A 6,000-nucleotide genomic window follows, 5' to 3' on the forward strand; every position below is an offset into this window, starting at 1 on the left:
AGGCGGACGCGAGAGAGACTTTTTTTAATAATATTTTTTTTTAAATTAATATTTTTAGGATGAGGAAGGGGAGAAGATCTAATCTAAAATAAACTATATATTTTTAATATAATTTTTAAAATAATTTTTATTATATAACTATGTGTGTGTGCAATCATACAATTTTGTGTGTGTGTGTAAAATTTAAAATATAATAATAATATAAAAATATAAAAAGTATAGGGGGATGTGGGGCGGTGTTGAGCGATGGTGATCGAACCACATGGGTCGATATGATATTCCGTGACGATCGACCCATGTATCACCACTTGTGGTACGAGGCGGTGCGTGAGGTGGTGGCTGCGAGGTGGTGGTGGCTGCGAGGTGACGGTGGCTGCGAGGCGGCAGGGCGGAACTCCTGCATAACAGAAATTTTTATTAAATATATTTATTTTATTAATCAATTTATTATTTTAATAATTTATAAATGAAAAGAAATACTTACTAGGCCCATAATGGCTCCGGGACATGTTCGGGAAGATAAGGTTCCTCCCTGAACAACTGGCGAAGGCAGCACACATCATCCTATTCGCCATCAGGGACCTCTTCCTCTATGTCGCCCCACAGCAGATCGTTATAGTATCGGTCATACTCCCGACTTATCCGCACCCACCTGGCAGCCACCACCTCACGCACCGACTCGTACCATAAGTCACGATACATGGGTCGATCGTCACGAAATATCATATCGACCCACCTGGGTCGATCGTCATGGCGCACTATTTCTTCAAAATTCATTTTAAAACTGTTCAAGATACTAACGTGTCAAACGCTAAAAACTTTATGACGAACATCGCGGAGACAGACCCGCTCACGTTAAAAAGAGTAGGGGATGTATGACATAATAGCTTGAACGCTTACTCGGCACATGAGATAAGAAAACAGATGGTCCGAAACAAAGATTTCATGATGAGAATAAGCATATGAATAATATTTAAAATTGAAATCACCTTCGAACGTCAATAGAACCACGTTCGAACCACCTTCGAACCACTTTCGAACCATGTTCAAACATCGATCGAACGTCAATCAACCACGTTCGTACCTCGATCAACCACGTTCGAACATCGATTGAACGTCAATCAACCACCTTCGAACCACTTTCATACCACGTTCGAACATCGATCGAACATCAATCAACCACTTTCGAACCACCTTCGAACCTCGATCAAACATCAATCAACCATCTTCAAACCACTTTCAAACCACGTTCAAACATCGATCGAACATCAATCAACCACCTTCGAACCACTTTCGATCCATGTTCGTATCTCGATCGAACATCAATCAACCACATTCAAACCTCAATCGACTACATTTAAAAATTATAACATAAGAATGCTATCACATGCTGAAATTAATACGAGCACGTGTGGACATATAATACTTGTATGCGTATGAGGAAAATGAGCGAACAAAGATAATATTATTTCAATATTAATTTATTCAAAAAAAGGGTGTGGCGAATCATTGCGATGATTTGACCACCAATTAAATATTTTAAATACATTTTCTAAAGCACAATTTTTTACATGTTTATCGCAACGTAGGCTATAGTATCTAAGTTGTTTAATGCAGGAATATCTTCATAGTTTGCATCCAAGGTCTCAATAATGAAACCGTTTCTCGCATCGTCCATTATATTGGTCAACCATTCTTTTCATGGCCTTTTACGTACACAAAGAGGATGTCTCTTCTTCTTGTATCATACCAGCGATAGCTGTTGTAATCAAACGCTGAGCCATGCAGTATGGAACGTTTCCATCTTCCCATTGCAATCCATGATGATTTAGAGTCAACCATGAGGCTTGACGTCTCTCCGATTTTATGAGCACACCTCATGGTACGGGGCATGCGAAAAAATAATGTGAAACAATAAATCCTCTTCTCAGAATCGCCGCTTCCTTCACGATAAATCGTTTATTGAGAATAAATCCTTGCAGATCCACAAACGTCGGTACAACCATTTTGTTGCAAGAATGTTGGACGACTGATGTCGATTGTTAAAAATCTCAATCATTTATATTACATCGGAGGAGGGGATAATTGCTGATTATGTAATTTTACGAACTACGTTGGACAAAGGACAATATTCGACAATACGATCATGCAAGATGAGACAATATGCTGTAGTATTTGCCGGTACATCTTCCTTACATTCAAACTCTATTCTCACGTCCACGGTAGAATTTTTGACAGAATCATTTTGTCGCGAACAATCAATAATTGCGAGAGGACCGCAATATAGAAATTTCGCGTTAGTTAGTACTTTCTCAATATCACACCCGTAATAAGATTTGCGAAAACGAGAGTACATATCAAACAAGAGGGCGAATCTATTTTTTTCAAAATCTAAATTTAAATCATCATAGGGATAAGATTCCGAGTTTAGATACAGCTTTACGTTGGCTAATTTACAATGATCGAATACAGTAACATCTTTTGTCATAATATTTTTTCTACCAGTCTGCAGTGCAAAGATCACATATCGCGGCTTTTCCAGCTGAGAAGCAGTTTTCACAGTCCATGAATGCTTGGTTGTACTATGTAGCAGAGGAAATTCGTATAGATCCCAAGCGCGAAAACTCATGTTTAAGAATTGCCCGCTTTCCAATGCTCGTAGCAAGGACAGTTTATTAACCTCATTCAATAGTACATGAGGCATACGCCATTGTATCTTGAGTAATTCAATAGCAGCTTCAGCAGGTCCATACAGACAATTGTTGTCGTTGCGCGAACGTATCAAAATTAATTCATGGCGAGCATTAATCACAACACGTTTGTAATCTTCGCAAAATCCCAATAGCATGTTGAGCGGCACGCAAAAGTTGAACATACAAATTTCATTACATGACCCATTATGTGTCATATCCCATCCAGCATTCTTCAAAATTTTACTTCTCTCGGTTGTTAAAGAAACATAATTTTTCATCGTTGAAGTTATTCCAACGTTTCTGTTGCGATCAATCTCCACACCATTGAGTTCATATCGAATTTCATCAAACATGAACGCAACACAATTATTTGTTAATATCATCGTTTCATTTGCATCTATTTTAGATGTCATCAACTTTCCCTCGACATACAAAAAGCTTTCGCACGGCAACGTGTACAAATCCTGGTGGTGTATAGGTATCCGTATCTCGTCGCTATGTCCACGCGATGTGTTAGCATATGGATTGTATGTATGTGTCTCAACCTTGACGATACGATCATCAAAGACTGGTTCACCACCAATATTCAAAATATCAATCATCTTTTCGTACGATGAATCCCAATGATTTTAAAAATTCGCGATTCAATGCGCTGAGTTTCTTTTTAGTGTAACGAGATCTCTGATTATTGTCGCTCACTGCCGCAGCTGCTCTCGCAAAAGTATTGTCCCTCGTAATGTCCCTCGTAAAATTATTATCTCTCACGTGCTCCGTATCATTTAGCACGAGCATCACACGCTAATTTTGTCGACGCCGTACGTGCAACTTACAGTAACTTCCTCTCCTCGAAAATCCAACAATCGTCCTTCTTGATCAACAATGCGTATCGTTAGATCAGTAATGCTCCGTACGACGATCGGGAGATAAATGATCTGTGCAGGCGTTTCCGATATCTTATATCCTGGCGGCACGCTCGGTGAAAATTCATGTATCGTGTGTACGCACTTGTCATTACTGTACGCACCAGTGGTGACGCTACATTCTATACGGATAATATTCACGCTAATAATATTTATAGGTAAATCCGAATCATGCCATTTGTGAGGTTGCAATATACGATTCGACGAGAATCCCAACAACGATCCTATATTGTATGGTTTATTAAAGTTTATTCTATAGATGCATTTGATTTCGCTCTTTAGAATATTATGATTGGCGCGAAGCGCTATTGCATCTTCATTCTGCTCTTTATTGGAAGGATATTGTGAAATTGCACGTCTCAGATACTCATCTATAGCATGTATTTCGTATGATTCTTCGGGTATTGTAATTTCCTTGTCATCGTTATCAAAGTAAAATTTATTATTCTTAGAATTTACATTCGGAATCGTATGATAAGTTTCAAAATCTGTTAAACCGAGCTCATAATCACCATTCGATAAATCTATAGCTGGAAAGTAGCTTACAGCGAGAACGCTACTTTTGCCAGTCAACGTTAGTGTTAGCGACATGTTGTCAAACTGAATCGTGATGATAGATTGACAGGTTTTATATCAACCGTTTGAAGAAATCGTAAACACAATTGTCCACAATTATTCTGATTATAATTTTGATAGGATGTGTGATTGTATTCTATTTTCGCAACATTTAAATATTGCACCAATTCTTTGGGTGGTCGTAGATTACCAAAACTATCGAAATATATTGATCGATTTCCCCTCTTTACATATGCTACCCAATGAGTACCGGGACCATCAACGTCGTCCAAATTGACGATACCGCTCTCATTTTGTCGCACACCGTTTATCGGTAAATTATTGCGCATGAAAACACCTCTAAAGAATGGTATATGCATACGTCTTGCCAGTTGTTCTAATTGTACATTAGTTGTTACACCCACAGGCATTTTTAGCGTTTTTTTTTTGACGTTTTTTTTTTTTCTTAGTTGAGAATCCCTGTCCACGCTTGTATGGAGCGAGATAAACTCCACGACCTTCCATAGCGCGATTATGACGTTGCATTTCTTCAAGCTGACGTTGCGCAGCCTTGCTATCATTCACAGCCTTTGCGACTCCCGCTGCTCCACCGGCCAACGAACCGAGAACTCCCAACAATGGTAAAATTGGCAAGATACCACCACGCTTCGCCACAGGCAGTATTCGTTTCTTCTTCTTTTCCAAAGATTTTTTCGACTTCATCCCCATACCGAATTTTGTCTTTGCTTTCATAGCTGCCCAAACAGTCGTAGCAGCTGCTCTTTCACCAAGAGTCGAATCTCTCGCAGTAATACGTTTTCGCGCTTTTGCAGCGAGTATATTGTCAGCAACGTGTCGTTCTCTGAGGGCGTTGCTTTGAGAATATGCAATGTCGTGCTCGCGACACGCAGCATCCAATGGATTAATGCCTCGATCACCTCTAACCAATCGCTTTTCCAAATGAGTCTCCGGACCGCAAAACTGATAGCCGGGGATATGTAATTCTATCGGAAGCGCGTTTATCGCGCGATTAAAGAGACCACTACCTATTTTCGTTGACATTCGCTGCAATCCTTTATCATTGGCGCTGGACCGTCGATGTGCGTTTGCTGCCACGGTCGATTGTAATGTTTGAAACATCGACGACAGGTCTGAATCTCTGGATCCGCCTTTATGTGTTCCGGAAGCTTGTCCCACAAGTAGTGGATGTGATTTTCATATCGCAATAAAAATGCTTTTGGTACAAATTGCAGCTGTTCGGCGCTTAAACCGTGAATATCGGAAGCACTTGTTAGCAGAACAAACATTTTTTCGATACTGAGTGATTCATGGTTCCGCGCAGCTATAAATAGGCTCTCCATGACTCATTCATTCATTCGAGAGAAAACATGCGGTTCGTTCAGCAATCGACGATAATCAAAGTTACAAATTTCGACGATAAAACACGGTTGATGTCGGATAAAGAAATACGCAGACATGGAAACATACTGCCGAATACTATACGCGGAATCATTTGCGGTCCTTCGAATTGTGGTAAAACTAACGCATTGATTAGTTTGATAGAAAGCCCGCACGGCGTTTGCTTCGAGAACGTGTACGTATACTCGAAATCGCTTCAACAACCGAAATATCGATATTTGGAAAATTTGCTATCACCGATAGAAGAAATTGGTTATTTTACATTCTCTAATAATAGCGATGTCATTCCACCGAGTGAGGCGCTTCCGAATTCCATTTTTATCTTTGATGACGTGGCATGTGACAAGCAAGATACGATAAGAGAGTACTTTGCAATGGGGCGACACTCGAGCGTCGACTGTTTCTATCTTTGT

Source organism: Prenolepis imparis, unplaced genomic scaffold, assembly GCF_030444845.1.
Source record: "Prenolepis imparis isolate NDT839.2.m4 unplaced genomic scaffold, iyPreImpa1.0 SCAF_6, whole genome shotgun sequence".
Lineage (NCBI taxonomy): Eukaryota > Metazoa > Arthropoda > Insecta > Hymenoptera > Formicidae > Prenolepis > Prenolepis imparis.